A 23,420-nucleotide genomic window follows, 5' to 3' on the forward strand; every position below is an offset into this window, starting at 1 on the left:
TTTACTCCTGACAAGTTAAGGCCCCTTATAAGTAGCAGTTTGTTTCTCTGCAATTCTGACACGTGCTTTTCCACCTTGACTTAATACTCAGAATCGGAAACAGGAAGTCTATGTATGGCACACAGTAAAAAACTTATGGCGAGGTTTTTAGTTATCCCGACATTTTTATGCATAAACATTCGAGGTCGGGAATGTCTTCCATCTACGTGGTTTTAATAAAGACTGCCACGTCACCTCCCCTGGAAAGCCAATCCTTAGGGAAAACATGATAACTATGTGGGAAAACATTCTCGTCGCCTATTTCAGTCCGCAACCGCGCCAAATTATAACGGCTATATGTGCGGCTTAATCTAGAAGGGCAATCTGAAGAGGTTCTGTGTTGTTGATTATGCTACGAGCGTTTTAGCGGATTTAAGTGGTTGTAACATTATTTGCAGGGGTGTCATGTCTTTGGTTCCTGGGAATGTTGGTTCACTATCTTGACACACATGTTTCTTGCCTCATGCCAGAAGAAAATATCTTGATCAATGGTTAGTTGGTCATGTAGTAAGTGTACTCTTTACCGTGCAGTTTATCAGCTATCGCATTTTCCAGCAAAAGCTTTCCTTTCTTCGGTATCGCCTGCGAGTAGTCATTTTGAATAAACATGCCTCATCTTTTAAGCTTGATGCAGTTTTCGAATATCAGCTTGTTTTTGTTAGAAATTTGCAGATAGATGATGACCGGGCGTTTTCTGCCCTGACGGCCACGCCTGTGAATGCGGCCGATAGATTCGCATGGTACATTTAATTTATCCCTCACAATTTCTGTAACAACGTTGCCCTTTCGATTCGCTTCCGTTTCCTCGGGGCATTCAGAAATACGAGGAATAATTATGTTTAATCACCTGTTTTTGTCTTCCAGGTAATTAGTTTTTTTTGTCGGAAAGCTAATAAAGTGTATTCTAGGCTTTAGTTACGGTAGTTTTACCTTATCATCTTGAGCCAGAGAAGGCCCAGACAACCTTTTGTCAGTTCGAGCGAACATCTGTTGAAGGTCACTTGTCAACGTGTCGACGTCACGTAGTTGTTTCGTTTCTGAAATATTGTTGCGGATTACAGTTTGACCTTCAAGCAACAGTTCAAACATTTCTTTCTGCGTGGCACCTGAATTTGTTTCAACGTCCCCGAAGAGCAGCAACTTGTATAAAAAAAGACATTCATAGGCAAGGTCGAGGCACTTCCGGGGCACCGCAGGACAATAATGCCAAAACAGTGGCTTCGTAATGAACTACTCTGAGAATTCACCTGTAGCACGCAGAACAGAGTATTTGTTAGCGTCATGGCCAAGTCTCGTCCACCGTGCCAACGGAAGCTTAATCGGTAAGGTTCTTCTTTTATAGCGGTGTTCCCAGAAAACGTCACGCCATGATTGCCAAGTGGTTTCGCTAGCAGAGCTAGGTCGCCCGGGAGTGACCATTGTTGAGTGTGGCCGGCGGAGTAATCCGGAGGATGTTGATAAACGCCGACGATACCATTATTTGCCCAGCATGTGTAGCAGCTCGTTGCTGCTGATGCGCTGAAATTGAAAATGCCCTGCAGTACGCAGAACAGAGTCTAGTTTCACGTCATGGCCAAGGCGCATCCGCCGTGGCCACAGAAGACGAATCGGGGAGGTGTTTTTTGAAAGCGTTGTCCCCTAATGACGTAACGCCGCGATTGCCAAGTGGTGTCACTAGCAGAGCTAGGTCGCCAGTGGGTGACCACTGCGGAATCTGTCCGGTGGGGTATTCCGGACGAAGTGGATAAACGCTGACGATACCAATATTTTCGCAGAATGTGTAGCTACTCGGGGCTCTTGATGCGCCCTACTCGAAAATGCCCAGCAGTACGCAGAACAGGGTCCTGGTTAGCGTCATGGCCAAGCCGCCTCCGCCATGACGCAAGCGCGTGGTTGCAATGTGGCTATGTTTTTGAGTTGCTAAACAGGAGGCCGCAGAATGAAATCTCAACCACGGCGGCCGTATTTAAATTGCAGCAAAATCCAAAAAGGCCCGTTTACTCTATTAAGACGTACCTTAGAGAACCTCAGGGGGTCAAAATTATTCCGTAGTCACCACACAATGGGTGGGCCTCGTAAATCCAAATTTTTCATAGCAATAATTTGTTGACGAGAACCAAACATGAGTTCTTGAAGTTATTTTTCTGTGGAACTGAGTTACTAGCCTTTACTAATAATCTACCTTTAACCCATCACACTGCATATACAGGTGTCATAACTATTATGCACCAAGATTTAAAATATGCAAATGCCACGCAGATGGACTGAGCTAAATAATCATGTTTGTCATCACTTATGAGACCCAAATTATTTTTTTTGTATTTCGCCTTAAAGCAAAAATACTGTTAATTTTTAAATCAAATTCTCAAATAATAAATTTAGATGAAAAGTGTCAATGAGAAATTTGTAGCGCAACAAGATGAACTCCCAATACAGCTTTCTGTTCCTCAACACGTGCTGCATAAAAATGTTATTTCAACCTTGAAAGTAGCCCGTGAATACACGCTAATTGCCTCGAGTGGCAAGTCGCGCGGCAATTTGCTGTAGTAATACCCGCTGTAGGTGCACCGAGGGCTTGTAGCTTCGTACGTGGTGTGTTTTCGCCGGTTTGTCCGCGTTGGAGCGAGAGGCAGCAGGAAGGTCACTTTGCTCGCTGCTGCTGCGGTGCTTCCTCACGGCAGCGTGTTGACAGCGAGTTTGCGCCGTTATCCAGTAGGACGTGTTTGCCTTTGCTTGTGCGCGCACGAAGCCATGCTTGTTAATTTATTTAGCGAATGTTTACAAATATATTCGGCCCATAAATATACTATTCTCGCTTCGCACAGCTGTCTACTAACTGCTATCGCAATTGATGCCTCAACTTTGGGGCAATACTTCGACTTTATTGACCTTTATAATTATTTATTTACAATAGCCTCAGAGCACATAAAGACGTCCAAGAGGGGTGGATATAACAAACAATAATGTTACAGCAAGTTCAAACAGTTAGTAGTATTTAGAACGGTAAAATAAAGATATATTCAGTTTTTGCAGTCTTCAATGATTATACGTCCTCGATGCAGGCAACAGAGTGGGGAAGGTGGTTGCACTCGGCACTGGTCTTTGGCAGAAAAGAATCTGGGAAAACATTTGTGCGACAGAACGTAATGAAAAAAATTAAAGACTTGATAAAGATGCGACGACATGCACGAATGTTCTGAAATTAATTATTGTTTAACTCAGCTGTTCTGGTAAAGGATTTTATGGAAGAGGCAGAGATGGAAATCTTCCTTGGAAGCTCCAAATTAATAAGTCCACGGTCTTATTTCGTGAAAGAAATGCTAGCTGCCCCGGAATATTTGCAAGGATGAAACGTGCTGACCTGTTCTGAACTGGCTCAATGTTTCAATGTTATCTGCTAAAGGATGGGGGGGGGGGGGCTTCTTGACCGGGCTCACCAACTGATGACGCATACTGTAGCTTGTGTCTGATTAGTGTTTTGTATAGTATGTTGTTATTATTATTATTATTATTTTGAATAATCCCTGCGTATGTAGCCAAGGGAAATGTTTTCTTTGTTGATGATGTGTTCAGTGTGTGCATGCCGCGAAGGGTTATTCTTTAGCTGGATTCCGAGATCTTTGTAGGAAGTCCGGAGCTCAAGGTTGGTTTCATGGATAATGGATCCGAAAAGAGTCGTTGAGTTTGAGCGACGTGAGCCAGCCATAATTTAGCATTTTGTGGCACTTAAAAACTTTAACCGTTGTGAACGACAGCTAGAGGTTATCTAGATCAGCCGGAAGAATAAAGTTATCAGGCCGATTATTTATTTCACGCTACAGAAGGCAATCGTCGGCAAAAAACTCAATACAACTATTAATTACCTACTATTAATATAAATTCGGAATAGGAATGGTCCCAAGAAGGAGCTTTGAAGAAAACCTGACTTGAACAGAGTGCGGGGATGCAGTATTATTGGCTGTTACAGACTGGCCGCTGTTGATAAGAAAACATTCCATCCGTTTCAGGAGAATACAGTCAGCATTGAAAGTACCAAGTGTAAGAAGCAGTAAATGACAAGACAACGTGTCAAACGCTTTTGCAAAATGTACAAAAAATGCAGTGACTAATTTGGCCTTAAATAAAGAGGAAGAAATATTTAGGATAAACGATATCAGCTGCGTTTCGGAAGAGTAATCGTTGCGAGACTTGTGCTGATAGGAAGTGAAGGAAGAGTTGGATTCTAGAAATGAAACGAGTTTGCAAAATACTACGTGATCAGCGGTTTTACAATGTACGCTATCCAGTGAAATGGGTTTGTTTTTGAGAGGAGCATGAGGGCTACTTGATTTCGACAGACGGACCACCTCTCCTATCTTCTAATCTGTCAGACAATTCGAACACTCTATAGGTTGTGTTCAAAGGTGCATAAAAGATATGGAGCAGTAGATAGCAGTATTCCTAAAAAAATGTCGATTCCATTTTGTCGATACCACAGGAAGGCGATAATACGCTGAATCCCCGCAAAATTGACAACAAGCTGATCCATAGGAAGTAACCATTTTAGCGCATTTACGGGAAATATCAACCTAGCAGTCAGGAAATTATTTTGCAAAGGTATAATTTAGGACGATGCAACATTCTGGTATGATCATGGTTTTACTATCGCTGTCTGTAAGAGATACGTTTCCTTTTTTATTTGAGCAGTGCTCCAAAATTTGGATACGCTAGGACAAAGTGATGTCGGCAGATAAGTATTTAAAAAAACGCCCTTTGCTTTTTTATAACGTGGTACCATAAACATGCAGCCCACTAAAAATAGGTGACAGTCAGTTTAGCATACGCTGAAGAGGACGAAGGCGGAACGGTGCGGGCCGACGAGACATGCAGCAAATTACTTTGACATTCTCATTCAATTTGTTCTTACTTCCCGTCACTTGTTTTCTCTTATTCTTTTTTACAGTCGCCAGGATATCACCACTGGCTCTGCATAATTAATGGCGCGTTAAAATGGTCGTGACAAGCCTCTGAAAACGATTAGCACACATACGAGGGTTCAATGAACGAAATTCTTTAACACCTAAATCGACGGTGGTAGCTGCATAGGCTTGTGTACAGGGTGCCCCGCTAATTTTAAGCAGACAAAAAATATACAACTGCCATGCCACGTGGCTGAGCAGAACAAATGTAATGTTTGTCGTCACTTGCAGCTGCCCACAATGCTCTTTTTTTTAATTCCGCCTAAATAGAAAACTAGTATTTATTGAACAACTTATGAAATAACATAATCAGACTAAAAGTGTCAACGACAAAATTGTGCCACATGAAAAACTCCCGAGGCAGGTTTTTGTTGCTGAATACGTGCTACATAAAAGTGTTTTTGCGAGCATGAAAGAAGTCCGCGAATAAACAAAAATTTGTCTGCGACTGGCCATTCGAGACACTTAGCGTGTATTCGTGGACTTCCTTCACTCTCGGAAAAACAATTTTATGTAGCCCGTACTGAGGAACAGAAAGGTGTAGAGGGAGTATTACATGTCGCTCTACAATTCCCTCACACTCTTCATATAATAATATCACTTCAGAAGTTGAATAAATAATTAAGACTATTTTTTTCAATTATGCCAAATTAAAAATAATATGGGTATTTCCAAGCGACGACAACCAACATTACTTTTGTTCTGCCCAGCTACGTTGCATGTGGATATTTTGAACTCAGGCTGAAGTTAGCTGAGGCACCCTGTCTATTGACACGTGTACTAATTTATCCTGTAGGCGGGGACTGCATCTGACCCACTAACAACTTAAAGTTTCCGCTCAGTGCAAGATGCGTCTTCATAACTGGCCCTTACTGGAATGTTGTCCATGGTTCTATCGCTGTCTGTTGTCACAAACGCTTACGTAATCTGATTGTATGCGCGCCTAGAATTTTGTAGTACTTTCTGGAAGACACGAGGGCACCAGCGATTGCTGCAGAAACTCCGATGACTCATGTATAGAAGCTGATGCACTTGCCCAGCATACAAGATTTCGAGGGTCGCCGACTGCGTTCCCCGCTATTGTTCCGAGTTCCGAGTAGCATGCTTTTGTTGGCATAGGTTCACTCAATAAAAAGAGACCGTCGTCTTTCAGAATTTTGAGACGGTTTTCTTCATCGTCACTACAACGTGACAATATGGTGCCGTCTTTTCTTTTGTAGCCCAGGTGGAATGAGGCGCGCAAAGGCAAGTTAGACAAACACACAGCGCTAACTTTCAACAAGACATGTATTTCCAGTTCATGTAAGCATACTTATACTCCTCCAAACGCCATAAGCACGAGCACATTCCTCCGGAAATATGAACAAAACCGGGAGAACTACACGCAGACACTTTTGTTGCCACATTGATTATTCAGAAGGATGTCCGTTCAATGCGAACACAGATAATGGAGATATTTTAGTGATAAAGAAATTGATGGCTTACTGGCGCATGCGCTTGAAGTGTGGTGCCGTAATGCCTGATGATCGTCGGACTTTTGGACCTATGAGCCATCTAAGGTTTCGCCTTAATAATCGCTCCCACCAGTAGATGTTTGAGTGCGTTTTGAAAAACAGAAAAGACGTTTCTTCTTGTTTGACACTCTTTATAATGTCGTGGAAAACCAAGGAGAGTTTTTCTTTCCGGAAAATCTACGCATTTGCACATATTTAGCGACAACTGACCTGGCTCTGCTTATAAACAACTCCTAATTCTCTTCCACGTATGGCTGAAATCTTCTGCTATACAGTGGTCAGCGAATACTGCAAGCTTATTGTTATTTGCAGTGGGATCGCCGCTCGCCTAATTTCTGATAAATATTATATTGATTTTCTTACATGTAATTACATCTTTTAAAATTACATCTTGTTTAATGACGTCTTCTTACAAAAAATGCAAGAAACACTTATCGCATACTCTGGTGAAGGAAGTTAAAGAATTTACTAAGTTAGGTTTGGTAACGATGATCAAGTCTTGAGGGTTAGATGAAGTGAGTTGTTGTGGTTGTCATAGTAATAAACACACTTTATTTTCACAGGCACTCGCATAAGGAAGTGCCTTTTTTAAACCTTTGTGCATGTTTCCATCGACTCCGGCTGCATCATTGAAAGCGACACATCCAATTTCTTTAGACTAGCGGTTGAAAGCGGAGCTGGAAACAAGACAAGAGTAGAGTCCCCTCGCACAGGAGATGTCACGCGGCAAAGAGCACAGCTTGTCGCAGATCTCGTTTGTCAAGAAATAGCAGTAGAGACATAAGTAGAGGTGCGAAGACATTTAAAGAGCTCGCACACGCTAAAAGAGCGCGTCTTCACATATAATTGCATAAAAAAAGTACACCAGCTCTGCACGTGTGTGTCGTAAGCGTGAACAGATATAAGAGGCAAGCGTTGAGTCCGTACGGGGCGCACAACGGGGGCGACGCTTCTGGCTTCTGTTCACTTACCGGTGAAAAATTGCATTTAGGTTCTTTGACCTTTCCATGTTTACCCCTCCTCGTACGAAGAAAAAATCGATCCTACATTTTGGAAGAGAATGCATGTCCGCGCTTTTCTGGTTTTTTTCGTTGCGCCGAACGTCGATAAATCTCGGCATACATTTGAGCCAACTTTTTGTACTGTTGTCTAGAAGGCCTGCAGTGACAGCAATGTAATCAATGTCGAGCTGGGTATAAAGCATTTATATTAAAACAGCGTTTTAGGCTCACTCTTTTAGAAAAAGAAAATGTGCCTTAGAAGGCGGCATATAAGAGTACATGAAAAACGCATCTTTCGCTCTCTGGATAAACAATGCCTCTTCTAGATTTCACTGTTGTGCGCCATCGTGTTTGCGGACGGGCCAATTTGGTTGACGTTGAGGTAAAAGCGTAAAAATATAATTCTATATCAGCAACGCCAACGTGCACTCCATTCTTCTGTGTTTGACAGACGCTTGACTTTCGGCTTGGTGACTTCCCCCGAGTGTAAAAATGATGCAGTTGACGTGATGTGCCTATTTACGTTTCATCTGCTATGTGTAAGCTGCAGTTCACAATATGCAATCAAATAAATATACGTAGGTGGACACACATTAGGAAATGCGCTTGCGCTGCGTGTAAACTTGTCATTTTGGCATGTTTTGTTTTGGACTTTGGGCAGACCTTAACTTGCCACCGCTGTCACGCTACGCTATCGTTGAATAAGCAAATTTTTTGCAGTTAAACTACTAAGTCATTACAGTTGCAGTGTGCGTAGGGGCACTGCTGTCCCACCTTGAATACACTATTGTAGAATATTCTTAAACGAATGTAATCAGGCATGCGTTTATAGGGGCAATACAATAAAAATAGCTATCGTACATTACATAAAATTCAAGTTTCCTGCGGCCAAATTCACGCTTCTCCAATCATCAATTGAGCAGGCAGCTGTTGTTCATTTGATGCTACATATGCGTAGCAAAACACCCTTTTCTAAAGGCAAAAGAATTGTTCTTGCTATTCTTGCGACTGAATATGTTAAGCATTATTTGTGTTTGTATCAATAAAAAAGGCTATCGAAACGACCTGGAATAGTAACAATAGCTTTAACAAGACGACGATGTTAAACTATGACAAGCTAGATATATGACAGTAAATTCAGAGCATACAGTCGGCTAACACTGCCCTAAGGGCAAACAAACACGACACCTGTTTCTGCTGCTACTGTATGAACATTTCTTCAATTCCAGCATTATGTGTACGGATTCCAGTGTGCCTGAATCACAATTACTTGTGAATCTACGCTACTGATGATAAATAATACATCAGATGGTTGAGCACCTTAATCGAGAAAGCGTATAAGCTGGGTTTGAAACAGTGTGGAGAAAAAAAAGATAATGTTCAACAGTTTGGCAAGAGATCAAGCATTTCTCAACGATGACCAGCTTTAGAATCTGTGCTTGAGTGCACTTATGTTTGAGTGGGCATGGGACTAGCTACAACAACATGGCTGAAAGGCTGCCTTTTTTTTTTGTCCTGGAGGTCGTGCTTGCGATAATCACCCCATTGCCGCCACTTCCATTTGGATGCCAAGCCTGCTCGCCCACAGCGTCGTGCAATCCCACAAGCGGTCACGGCAAGTGCCGCAATCTCCTTGCAGTCATACCGGAATTTTCTTCTTCCGGAATACTTCGTCAGTTCGATACTTTGTAGGCAATGGACAGTAAGCTGATCGGTCTATAATTTTTAAAGTCTTTGGCGTAACCTTTATAATGGATTAAGGTTATGTTGGCGTTCTTCCAAGATTCCGGTACGCTCGAGGTCATGAGGCATTGCGTATACAGGGTGGCCAGTTTTTCTAGAACAGTCTGCCTAGCATCCTCCAACAAATCTCCTGTTACCTGATCCTTGCCAGCTGCCTTCTCCCTTTGCACAGCTTTCAAGGCTTTCTTTACTTCTTCCGGCGTTACTTGTGCGATGTCAAATTCCTCTACACTATTCTCTCTTCAATTTTCGTCGTGGGTGCCACTGGTGCTGTATATATGTTTATAGAACTCCTCAGCCACTTGAACTATCTCATTTGTATTTCATTTCACTTTATTGACAATACTGCCAGTCTCATATCGAGACCATAGGAGGTGGGCATATGATTGTACATACAATTCATGTTTTATATACCGAATGGTAAGATCATGAAAACATGTAAATGGAATACATCAAACATGTTCAATGCTCAATTTTATAACCCTAATATTATGAATAACAAGAGCAGCTCACAGAAATAGTACACTTCAAGTTACATGTACGTAAGGATTATTACAATGTTATAAAAATAAAGAAAGAAACAAAGGAGGTCAATGTTTAGCAAGAGTTCAGAAAATTGGAGTTCTGACGATTATATATGCATAAGAACTATTCTTTCCTAACTACTTATTTCATCTTCTAATAACTTAACAAAATCAAACCGCGAAACTGGGTTAGTTGCAGATGCATCTAGGTTATTCCACTCGCGAACAACACAGGGGAAAAAGGAAAAAGGAATACTGAAAAGTATCGTTGTTACAAAAAACTCGTTTAGTGTATATGCATGATTATGAAGAAGTATGCGGGATATAGAAAAGGTAACGTATGCAGAGGCATTTATTTTTAGTCGGCTGTGTAATATTTGATGCAGAAATTTTAGACGAGCTCGTTTTGCTCGTACAGCCAAATTTGCAAGCCCTGACTGTGTTAGAAGAAAAGTAGGGGAATCACTGCGCCGGTATTTTCGGTGGATAAATCTAATTGCCTTTCTCTGGATCCTCTCCAGTTTAGATATATTTGTTTTAGTGTACGGGAACCAGAAGACACTAGCATACTCAAGGACAGGTTTCACAAATGTGATGTAAGTTAAAGGTTTGACGGTAGTTGGTGCCAACCACAGACACCTTTTGTGAAAGAAAAGTTTTCGTAATGCACAAGAAGTACTGTTGTTAATATGTGGTGTCCAGTTAAGGTTGGACTTTATTGTTAAACTAAGATACTTATGCTGTTGGACTCCAGTTACGAGGCTGCCGTTAAGTGTGTAGGGGAAAAGCGATGGGTACTTTTTTTTCGTCACTGTCATGCAAACCGTTTTGTTTGTATTAATGGTCATTTGCCAGTTATCACACCATTCAGTTATTTTTGCTAGTGCATTATTGAGCATAACTTGATCCTGGTGATTACGTATTTCTCTGTATATTATACAGTCGTCTGCGAACAGTTTCATTTTAAAATCAATGTTATTTGTAGTGTCATTGATAAAAAGTAAAAATAACAGCGGACCTATTACTGAGCCCTGTGGGATCCCTGATGTGACAGACACCGGAACAGATGGGATGTTTTCGATGACGACAAATTGTGATCGGTGAGATAAAGAGTTTTTTATTCTTGCAGTAATGGGTCCATTGCCAATTTCATCTGTAATTTTTGCAGTTAGTTTAGTATGGCACACAGAATCAAACGCTTTACTGAAATCTAGTGAAAGTAGGTCAGTTTGATTATGATTATTAATACTTAAAGCAAGATCGTGTATGACCTCTGTTAGCTGAGTGACTGTCGATAAGCCTCTTCTAAAACCGTGTTGAACATCTACTAGAATATGTTCTTCGAAATGTGTGGTTAAGTGTTTGAGAATAATGCGTTCCAAAATTTTGGATGATTTACTGGTAAGCGAAATTGGTCTGTAGTTAGATGGCAGGTTAGTATCGCCTGACCTATGAAGCGGTACAATTTTTGCAATATTACAATTTTCAGGTAGGTCTGACGTCGAAAGTGACTTCCGGAAAATAAGGCCAAGATATTTGCTGTTGCATTCAGCATATCTTTTCAAGAACTCGTTGGGAATGTTATCGGGACCGTTTGATTTCTTCACGTCTAACTCAAGTAACTGCTCAAATATTCCGGAGTCGTTTATTGTTAATGTGTCAATAGTGTGGAATGATGGCGGTGGCAAATACGGAATTGTGTCGTTATCTTTAGTAAAGACTGATTGAAAGTGTTGGTTAAGTTTATCAGCGAGTGCCAGTTTTTCGTCGCGTGGACGATCTATTGTCTCTGCGGGGCGTGCTCGAAAAAAACTTCCAAAAACGATTAGGGTTGTGATTGATAAAGTTAGGCAATGTTTCATTGAAATATACATGCTTTGCAAGCTTGGTTTTTAACTTGAGTTCGTCGGCAGCGCGGGAGAGTTGCGAATTTGTTTGTGAACTTGCGCCGTTCTTTTTCATCTTACGGCGCAAGCGTTTTATTCTGCGCTTGACGTGAATTGTATCGCGTGTTATCCAAGGATTTTTTTGTTTGATTTTTTACTTTTTTTCTGGATGTAATGACGCATGCAGTGCGATACTATACGCTTGATATGAAGCGAGAGATCATTGACGTGAACAGAACTATCATTTGGAGTTTCGTAAAATTCTTGGTATTCATGCGCTAAATAGGTTAGTATAGAGGAATCATCTGCTTTTTCAAAATTAGGGACAATAATTTCAGTAGTTTTGGCTGGTGCAGTGCATCCGAGGGGCAGCTGGCATTTTGGTATGTTGTGGTCTGAGATACCGTTTATGATCTCCGTGTTCAGTAGATCAAGGGAGAAGTTGTCACTAATCAATATTAAATCTGGGATGCTATCGCTTGTTCCTTGTGTTCGCGTAGGAGAGGTTACAACTTTATAAAGCCCGAAATTTAGCATCAAATGAATAAGCAAATTTGATGAGAGTGAAGTGTGGTGCATAGTATTCCAGTCAATATCAGGTAAATTGAAGTCTCTCATAAGAATAACTCGGTTGCTAGCATGCTTCTGCACAAACTCCTGTACAGTAATACTTTCGTGACCAGAAAGACGACTTCTGTAAAAGCAATCAGTAAGTATAGCAAAATCATCACACATAATCCTTCAGAACACAGCCTCCACATTTCGAACGACGGGTATCAATACAAAGGGTAAGGACTTCTTAATAAGCAGAGCTACGCCATCGCCTCGAGTTGGTCGATCTTTACGGATAACTGAGTAATTTGGGGTTGCTATCTCGTGGCTGTATATTTCTGGTGAAAGCCATGTTTCAGTAATAGCAACAACGTCAGGGCTGTGCTCGAGTAACAGGTTTTTTCTAATGCTTCAGTTTTATTTACAATACTTCTCGCGTTCACATTTAGCAGTGTTATTTCTGTGAATGTTTGTGGCTTCGAGTTACTGGTCGACTTCTTTCGGCATTTTTCTGAACTGCGACTCCCATATTTTTTTCGTCATCCCAGACAAACACGCTGTCGTTTATGTGCAGTTTATCAAAGAATAGGCATACTTTTTCACCTTTCTCACTGTTTGATTTAGTGCTTTCCCAGAGTTTTCTTCACTTTTCCCTCACTCTACGACTGAAGTCTTCACCTATAGAGTACTTAATGTTCTTGAATTTATAGCCTTTTTTCAGTATCGCTGGCTTGTTACTTGAGTCAAGTAGCTTTAAGATGATTGGTCTGTTTTTATCTTTATTCGGCCTGCCTAAGCGATGTATTCGTTCGATGGCAACTGGCTCCAACCCAAGGATTTCCTTGATGATTGTTTGATTGACACTGTGTTCCAATGTAGAGCTGTTTTCGCCCTCATCCTCGGGAAGTCCGTAAACAATAAGATTTGATCTTCTGCTTTGGTTTTCTAAATCATCAACCCTGTTTTCTAATCTTAAAAGCTTTTTCCAACTGCGATATGTTCTTTTTGTATGAGTTTACCTTTTCTTCAAGTTCGGAGAGGGCGTCTATCTTCTTTTCAATTTCGGTTAGCCGATGTTCTTTGATATCTTTTATATCGGTTGCAATATCTTTTAGTTGCTTGGCAATTTGGATAACTCGGGGCCTGGATTCTCCTCTACATCCCCAGCTACTAAAATAAGTTTCCATAAAAACAATACAACATCGGCAACTGCAACAACAAGCCGCGGGCACGGCAGCACCAACAACAAGCCGCGGGCACGGCAGCACCAACAAGAAGGGGTTACTAGACCTAAAACACTTATCGTGACGCCTCCTCACCTGCATGAAGAAGGACAGTGGGTTAGACGTCTGCATTCTTGTGGTACTGCCGTGCCCAATTGCTCCCGGCAGTGAAGAAAGACCATATATAGACGGTTGTATAGACGACGACCGACGTGTCCAGCAGGGCGCGTCGGTCGTCGAACCACGTGGCCAGTTGTTCCAGCACGGATGGTAGGAGCAATCTGGTGAGTGGAAAGCGGTGTTGTTGATGTGCGTTCCGCTGATCACCTCCGGCAGCAGCCCGGTGTGCGCATTGCCACCGATAAGGAGTATGCTGACAGCAAACTGCATGAAGGACAGCGGGTTAGACGTCTGCATTCTTGTGGTACTGCCGTGCCACAAGCCGATTAGTAATGATAGATTAGTAATGATATTGCCGGCTTTATCTCTTAACACATACATCTGATTCTTGCCTATTCCTGATTTCTTCTTCACTGCTTTGAGGCTTGCTCCTTTCCCATTCTCCATAAAGTGGCCCACATACACAGCTTTGCTGGGCATCCTTCTTCGGGGAGGGGAAGAGCACTGAGTTTTCTTTTTTCATCTGGAGTGAAACTTGAAAAAAATGGAACTGTTTTCGGTTCATGCTGGCCACATTTTATGGAGTTTTTCATCTATGTATTGCCTCCACTTGTGCCTGAATGTTGCTAACTCATTTGTAAATACACATCTTCTTGCGATTTTAGAAGCGGCAATAAATAGCATAGCTTTAAACGTATCCCATCTGGAGGTAGAAATGTCAGCAGTGTACTCGTAAATCTCTGAAATGGCTCTTTTTTTTCTTTTGGACGTATGTTTCGCTGTCGAAGTAAAGGATCACTTCCTATCTCTGTGGTGACATTTATTCGTACAAGTTGAAATAGGTGTATTATAAATGATATTGCTACGGGATAGTATTTCCAATGATGAAGAGCCGAGCAGTAAGGAGACGATGACGACGATTAGAAGCTAGCGCGGGCTGTTGCCTCTTGGCCAAGCGCAGCGTATTTTCTTGTAAACATACTTGTACATAGCTTTTCGTCTGCGTCTTCCTACGTAACATATCTGGTGGAGGTGGACGTTCCCCGTACCTCATCACGGAGCTTCGCAGTGGACGGTGCGTCGAGCCTTCCTTCATGGCTCCCGGCGACGACAACCCGACTCCACCGGCTCGGACACCTGCTGCCACCTCGACGAGCTACATCACTCTCCCCGCTTCCCGTGATCCTGGCGTATTCTCGGGCACAGATGGGGAAGACGTCGATGACTGGATCCGCCTGTATGAACACGTCTGCCGCAATAACCGGTGGGACCCTACTATTATGCTTGCCAACTTAGTCTTTTACCTCGGTGGCACACGTACAGTTTGGTATCGCACGCACGAAGATGAGCTCACTAGTTGGGATTCACTTAAGGCACAGCTTCGAGACTTGTTCGGCAACCCCTGCGGTCACCAACTTCCCGCGCAGAAGGCGCTTTCCGGCCGTGTGCAGACGTCAACAGAGCCCTATGTCACGTACATTCCGGACATCTTGGCTCTGTGCCGCAAAGTTGACGCCCACATGACTGAGTCCGACAAGGTTGCCCACATCCTCAAAGGCATTGCCGATGACGTCTTCAACTTGCTCGTTTGCAACAACGTAGCGACGGTGGATGCTGTTATAAAAGAGTGCCGCCGCCTGGAACTCGCTAAAAGCCGACGTATTGACCAGCATTTTGCCCATCTGCCCAACACCCCAGCGACATCTTCCTGTGCCGACAGTCCTCGTCCCAACAACACTGCCGATGTTACCAGGATCGTCCAGCGTGAGATCGAGGCCGCCTATCCGGCTGCCTTCGACTCCAGCCCCACCAACGCATCTGCAGTCACGGTTTCACTGATCCAGGCAGTTGTTTGCCCGGAGTTCGAAAGCATGGGTCTTAACGCCATCTGCTCGGTCCATCGCCCTTATACCCGCCCGGCTTCTTCGATTCCGCCCCGGCCCGCATCTTCTTACCCACCACGTTTCCGCAACCCATCTGAATGGAGCACTGCTGACGACAAGCCCATTTATTTCCACTGCCATCGAATCGGGCACATTTCTCGGCACTGTCGCTGTCGCTGGAGTTCCCCGACCCGGCCTACTTAACTGCCTACTCTCGCCCCCCAGGTGGCCCTTCTCGTCCCTATGCCGCACGCTCCGATAATGCCGCCGCTGATTCTCCTGCACCGAGCTGCTCCTATTCTCGTTCGTCTTCGCCCCAACGACGACAATCTCGGTCTCCCCAGTCCCGTCGCTCCTATTCGCCGACTCCCTTCGGACGCCGCTCCCAGCCAGAAAACTAGACGATGCAGCGCCTCGAGGTGACGCTGCATTGCTCCCTACGCCGCCAAATTCTCTACTGACGTTGCCCACTCATCTGAACCTTCTTGACGTGCAAGTCGACGGTGTTTCTGTGTCTCCACTCATAGACACTGGGGCGCATTTGTCCGTAATGAGCGCTGACCTCCGTAACCGGCTCAAGAAAATTATCACGCCCGCCACGACTCCTGTTGTCCGTGTCGCCGATGGCGGAACAGCCCCCGTAATTGGTATGTGTACCGCCCGCGTCTCCTTCGCCGATCGCTCAACAATCGTGCTATTCACAGTCATCGCTCACTGTCCCCACGGCATCATCCTCGGCTTAGACTTCCTCTCCGCACATTGTGCTCTCATCGATTGCTCCGCCAGTACTCTCCGCCTCGACCTGCATGTTCTGGATCCCGCTGAACAACACCCAACTCGCCTCAGTTCTGTCGACTTCGTTCGCTTGCCACCTTCGGCACTGACTTACGCTGACTTCGTGTCATCCCCACCAGTCCCCGACGGTCACTACATCGCGGCTCCTATGCCAGACGTCCTCCTTACACACGGTATCACAGTATCTCGCACAGTTTTATCTATTACGGCGAATTGCGTCAACCTGCCAGTGGTCAATTTTGGCTTGACAGCACAAGTGCTGCCACGCGGAATGTCTCTGGCGCAACTTTACTCATTCGAGGATGACTCTGTAGCATCGCTGTTTAAGGCTAGTAGCGCCGCTCAGGAAGAGCAAAAAAGGAAAGAGGTAGGGGTGATCAAAGGGAGCGGAAAACAGGGTGAGCGCTACCTCACCCCTACCTCTTTCCTTTTTTGCTAGTCCTGAGCGGCGCTACTAGCCTTAAACAGTTATGACGCCCAAACTGCCACGCTTCTGTAGCATCGATTTCAGTATACGACATTTCAGCCGATCCTCCTCTACCGTCGCAGTCGGCAACTTGTACCATCGCCAACTTACAAAAAATGATTGCACCCGTCATGCCTTCCGAGCACGCTCATGTGCTCTACCGCGTTCTGATTTCCTACCAAGAAATTTTTGACTTTAACGATCGTCGTTTGGCCCAAACAACAGCTGTCAAACATCGCTTTATTACCAGCGATGCCCCTCCTATTCATCGCCGCCCGTATCGAGTATCACCGCTGAGCGTCAAGTTATTCACATCGAAGTTGCCAAAATGCTTGCCAAGAACATTATTGAACCGTCATGTAGTCCATGGGCGTCACCTGTTGTGCTGGTAAAAAGGAAGGATGGCTCATGGCGCTTTTGCGCGGATTATCGGCACCTTAACAGGGTTACCAAAAAGGACGTGTATCCCTTACCTCGGATTGATGACGCCCTTGACTGCCTCCACGGTGCTCGCTATTTCTCCTCTATTGACCTTCGCTGCGGTTATTGGCAGATTGCCATGGACGATCTCGACCGCGAGAAGACCGCCTTTGTAACACCCGACGGTCTTTATCAATTCAAAGTGATGCCGTTCGGTCTATGTAACGCTCCTGCCACTTTTGAACGCATGATGAACTCCCTTCATTGCGGTTTCAAATGGTCCACGTGCCTGTGCTACTTGGACGACGTTATAGTATTCTCCCCAACATTCGCTACGCACCTTGAGCGCCTCTCAGCAGTCCTGGACGTTTTTCGGCGAGCCAGTCTGCAACTCAACGCATCGAAGGACCGATTCGGCCGTCGCCAGATTACCATCCTTGGACATCGCGTTGACGCGAACGGAGTGCAACCGGACCCAGGCAAGGTTCATGCTGTTACGCACTTCCCTGTTCCAAAGTGTGTCAAGGATGTGCGCAGCTTCATCAGCCTTTGCTCGTACTTCCGCCGTTTCGTGAAAAATTTCGCGGCCATAGCACGACCACTAACCGAGCTGTTGAAAAAAGACGCCCCTTTGCAGCGGGGCGATAACGAGGCCTCTCCATTCTCGCTTCTAATGGACCTTCTTCCCGTTCTGGCCCATTTCGATCCTTCTGCGCCTACCGAAGTCCGTACTGATGCCAGCGGTCACGGAATTGGCGCAGTACTGGCACAACGCCAGCGTGGCCACGACCGTGTTATCGCTTACGCCAGCAGGTTCCTCTCGCCCGCGGAGCGCAACTATTTCATCACTGAGCGTGAGTGTCTGGCACTAGTTTGGGCGGTTGCGAAGTTCCCCCCGTACTTATATGGCCGACCCTATTCCGTTGTCAGAGACCATCACGCGCTTTGCTGGTTATACTGATTGAAAACCCTACAGGAAGACTTGGTCACTGGGCCTTACGCCTCCAAGAATATTCGCTCTCTGTCACCTACTAATCTGGCCGACTACACAAGGACGCTGACTGCCTGTCTCGCTACCCGGTAGACGAGCCTGACACGACGACAGTAGTACCGCCGACGGCATTTTCTCTGTGTCTGCCTTCTCTAACATCGCCGATGAGCAGTACCGAGACCTATCGCTGCGAGTACTCATCGAGCGTCTGCGCTCTACACCTTCCGACGTATCCGTTCGCCGATATGTTATCCAGGGCGGCATCGTGTACCGAAGGAACTTCCTCCCTGATGGCCCTGATCTTCTTCTTGTCGTGCCAAAACATCTACGACAGACTGTGCTCTTTGAGATGCATGACGCACTCACTGCAGGGCATCTTGGGGTAACCCGCACGTACGACCGCGTCCGCCGCCGCTTCTATTGGCCTGGTCTCGCTCGCTCCATCCGACGCTATGTTGCTGCCTGTGATCCCTGCCAGCGTCAGAAAACACCTCAGGTGCTACCTTCCGGTCGTCTCCAGCCGATCACCGTCGCTGTGGAACCGTTTTTCGTGTTGGATTAGACCTCCTCGGTCGCTTTCCCACGTCATCCTCTGTGAACAAATGGGTAGCCGTCGCAACTGATTACGCCACCCGATACGCTATCACGCGGGCTCTCCCTACCAGTTGCGCCACTGACGTCGCGGACTTTCTCTTGCATGACATTATCTTAGTGCATGGCGCCCTGCGACAGCTGCTTACTGACCGTGGTCCTAACTTCCTCTCGAAAGTTATCGCCGATATTGTGCGTTCCTGCTCTATTCAACACAAGCTGACTACCTCATACCATCCTCAAACCAATGGCCTGACAGAGCGGTTAAACTGTACTCTTACCAACATGCTGTCGAAGCACGTTTCCAAGGACCACAACGACTGGGACGTTGCCCTTCCTTACGTCACATTTGCTTATAATTCTTCCCAGCACGACACCGCCAGATTTTCTCCATTTTATCTACTCTACGGTCGCGAACCAACCTTGCCCCTTGACACGGTACTTCATCCTGATGCGATCTCAACAACCGAGTATGCGCGCGACGTCATCGCCCTCGCCTACCATGCACGCCAGCTTACCCGTGCTCGACTGACGGACTCGCAAACCACGCAGCAGCGTCAGTACAACGCCCGTCACCGTGATGTACAGTTTTCACCTGGTGCACTCGTGCTCCTGTGGTCACCCTCTCTTCACGACGGACTTTCAGAAAAGCTCCTTTCGCGATACACAGGGCCCTACCGCGTGCTGCGCCAGGTGACGCCTGAGACGTACGAAATTGCTCCTGTGAGCTAAACCTCGTCATCTACTCTGGCATGTAGTAATGTCGTGCACGTCAGTAGGCTCAAGACCTACTACACTGCTTCAGACTCCGGCCTTTAGTCGCTCCGGCGCGGCGCTTTGGCCGCCGGGGGTAGTGCTACGGGATAGTATTTCCAATGACAAAGCGCCGAGCAGTAAGAAGACGACGACGACGATTAGAAGCTAGCGCGGGCTGTTGCCTCTTGGCCAAGCGCAGCGTATTTTCTTGTAAATATACTTGTACATAGCTTTTCGTCTGCGTCTTCCTGCGTAACAATATATTGCTTCTTGCATGTACATCCGCAAGGTGAATGTACATTCGCGGATATACATTTCAATCTGAAGGCTTTTTTACTGCTACAGCGGTTTGTTACAAAAGTTTTATTTATAATAAAAGAGTATTGATGAACCGCTGCTGATGACGCGCTGGGCTGTGTTGCGAGAAAATGGGAACTAGCATAGGACAAGTTAAAATTGAGCGGAGGAAGACGTTTCACATATAAATTCTACGAACTTTCCCATTCCCGTTTTCTTCCACGGCTGCTACTTCACCTCTTCAACCAATGAAACATTGCGGGACGTATAGCTGCGGGTAGACTGGTTATGTTGTTAAACCAGTGCTGGATAAAGGCTCTGAGGTTTATGCGGGGGCGAATCGTTGACTCCCGTTCCGTTGTGGCATCTCAAACAGCGATATATAGATGTGTCTTGCCCGCTATAACAAGAAATATTCCTTTTGGAAAAGTGTGCCCAGCTCGCAGGTATCAGGCCAATTCCCATTATTATTCGCCTTAGGGAAACTTTAGCCTTTGGCATTGGTGGGCCGCCTTCAGTATCATAATTCTAAGCATCAGAATTATCTGACAGTTTTTCTTATGAGTGATTCTAGTGGAAACGCTTGATGTAAATATGAACCCACTGCCCATATTCACAATGCCCCTTTTTGGTGCAAATTATTTCGCAAGGCAGTTGAGGAAAACAAATGTTACTGGTACTGCCCGACATTTTATAGCCTTCTGAATTTAGTCAACCAAATATTTGCCTCTGAATTTTCAGTAAACGTTGTCTATGAGTTGGTCATTAGGACAAGCACGCGCAAAAATAACAAATATCTTTTAGGTGCAAACAAGAGACACCGGACAAAAAGAATGCCATACATAGGACTGGGGCTACTTTCAACTGTTTATTCGACAACGTCGACATGAAACATATATGAGAAGGGCACATAGGTAGATGTGTTTATGGAAGAAATACAAGATATGATATGTAAATAACAAATGTCTCACTACTTCATATGCGCCGCAAAGAATACTCTTTTGTATACATACCTAACGCAAACTCATTGATAGAACATTCGCCCCTCTTATGTGATGTGCTTCCTGTATCAAGCGGGCCTGTTCACTGTGGCTTTTACTAGGAGCGTGCGTTACAAAATAAGCCCTCACATATTGCGCAACTGTTCACGTGATCTGCCAAACGCTCCGTCTTTTTATTATTCAAGGCGTGCACTCTAAATTGGTCATTCACACACCTTCCTGTTTGACCTTTATAGATTTTTCCACAGTTCAAAGGAACAGCATAGACAACCCTACTGGTGCAGCTTAGATAGGGCTAAAGATTATTCTTTCAGCAACCTCGTTCGTTTCAGCAGCTGTGGCTATGCAAGGAGAAAGTCGGTATAGTTTGTTGGGCGCAGAGAAAACCACTGAAACGTGGTGCGTATTCGAGACTTTCATGTATATTTCACGTGGACATTGTCGAATATACAGTGGAAGTGGCAGCTGTCCTGTGTAGGACCTTCCTTTTGTGCCATGTCTCTTGTTGGCGCCTTAAGAATATTTGTCAAGTATGCATTAACTAGGCCCACAGGTAATTTTTTTAACGTATATAAATACGGCGTTTCAGTAATTCTTTGCAGCATAGTCAAGGCTATGAGACCTGCAAGGTCAGATTATTGGTCAGCGAGATATAGTGCCACATCTCATAACCCTATGCTTGACTAAAGGGACTTAACAAGTTCTCTAGTCGGCAGTTGCAAGGCCACCGGACCTGCTGTGGTCGCTTAGTTGGTACGGTGTTGGGCTGCAAGGCACGAGGTTGCGGGATTGAATCACAGTCATGGCGGCCGCATTTTAATGGAGGCGAAATGCGAAAACACCTGTCTACCTAAATTTAGGTGCACATTAAGGGACACCAGGTGGTCAAAATTTCGGGAGTATTTCACTACGGAGTGCCTCATGATCAGATCATGGTTTTGGCAAGTAAAATTCCACAATTTAAAATATATAACGTCCGCCGGATACAAAAAAAAATTGGAGGACGCTTATGCTGCGCCTTCAAGAGTGGAACGCGACAGCGTTCCCGTCGACCCGCCAAGGGGTGTAAGACAATGGGCTACGGCGCAGCGACTACGCGCCCCGCATCGGACGCGGTGAGCGTCGAGCAACGCAGCGTTCGGCGCGACAACGAAATGTGCGCCTGAGCAAGCGACGCACGCCTGAGCCTTAGAAACAGCTCGTTTCTAAGGCAACACCGCGTTCACTAGAGGCGCTTTTGTACCGCTTCAAATCTTGGAACTCGTGGCTCAGTGGTAACGTCTCCGTCTCACACTCCGGAGACCCTGGTTCGATTCCCACGCAGCCCATCTTGCAAGTTGTTTTTTATTCATGAAGTGCCGACTGGGATTTATCGCTCATGGCCAACGCCGCCGACGCCGACACCGACGCCGACGACACCGACTTTTCTGCGACACGAGCTCCTTAATGCTGTCGGGTTAAAAGGTGCGAACTACCGTGTGCATTGAAAATGCTGTCTTCTGCCGTGGCGCCACCATCAAGGACTGTTGTCTGGGATGGGCGTTGCGTCAGGAACGCGCTTCGAACGCCGTCGCCCGTGGAAGCCGACACATCCTATCCCCGAACACTAGCGCCGTTTGACCCAGCTAAGCGGCCGAGAATGCAACTACGGCTGTCACGTTGGCTGCCATTGCGACCCGCCTGACGCGACAGGCCAGAAGTTGTTCTTTATCCAGTGGCCGCAGCAGTCACTAGAAGCTTCTCCGTTGATCGCACCTACGATTGTCTGCGCGTTTTGCTTCGTTATTTACAATTTGTACTGTGGGTCTGAAAATGATGTTCTCGACTTCTTCGAAATAAAACATGCGAACAACATAAAAAATAGCACAACGCAGCCGATAAGACAATAACTTGCATTTCAAGAAGTCCAAAAAATAAATTGTTCTAGCAGTGTGTATAAACTCATACTTAAGTCGGCACAGCCTGAACAACGCGGAGGACTCCCTCCTGGGTAGAGTTTTCTCCTTCGCGACAATGGCGTCCGCAAACTGGCTTGTGTGGTATCGTTCTAAGCTGACCTGTTACACGAAAGTACGAAACAGTCGGCGCTCAATAACGCAGCATCATTTCCGAAGGAGTGTGATAAATATGTGTGAGCTCTGAATGTAAAATGGCCGCACTTACTCACACAGAGAGCATACCGTGTACAAGCGGTTGTTTACTAAAGATATCGAAAGATAACATCCCCATCCTGGGCGACACACTAGCCGAGTGCCCGTTCTGAATTCAGCGCTACCGCCCCCTCCGCAAACCTGCTACACCTCCGTATGTTCAAATTGCTTAAAGACGCCTACTTTTTCGTTGTCTGGGAGTGAGTAACGAGCGATTGTTCTACCGCTGCCAAAGCGGGTGTGGAATGGGACGTGCACAGCATCCGTTTGCGGCGGTTATCCGTCCTGCAGCGGTCACCGTTAACAGTCGACAGGGCACTCAAAGAAAACTTGCGATGTCCTCACCCTCCTGATTGGTGATTGGTCTAGAGCGCTGCGGAAAACTACTGAAACCTAATATATTAGAATTTTACACCATGTGGTGAAATGCTCTCGGCAAGATTTCTGCGCCGCCTGCGCCTCATCATAGTCCAACCTGGCGAACCACGGTTGCGTGCTGCACTGCGCTGC

At 45.4% G+C, this 23,420-nt stretch overlaps 1 long non-coding RNA gene across 1 annotated transcript in view; it reads left to right on the forward strand.

Annotated features, from left to right (window-relative positions):
- Positions 1-1,190: 1,190 nt before the first annotated feature.
- LOC142591661 (uncharacterized) overlaps positions 1,191-23,420 on the forward strand; it is a 62,116-nt gene continuing 39,886 nt past the window's right edge. Inside the window, exon 1 of the long non-coding RNA XR_012830481.1 lies at positions 1,191-1,361. This is a non-coding gene — a long non-coding RNA (uncharacterized LOC142591661). The remainder of the gene's footprint in view (positions 1,362-23,420) is intronic.

This window comes from Dermacentor variabilis, chromosome 8 (genome assembly GCF_050947875.1).
Source record: "Dermacentor variabilis isolate Ectoservices chromosome 8, ASM5094787v1, whole genome shotgun sequence".
NCBI lineage: Eukaryota > Metazoa > Arthropoda > Arachnida > Ixodida > Ixodidae > Dermacentor > Dermacentor variabilis.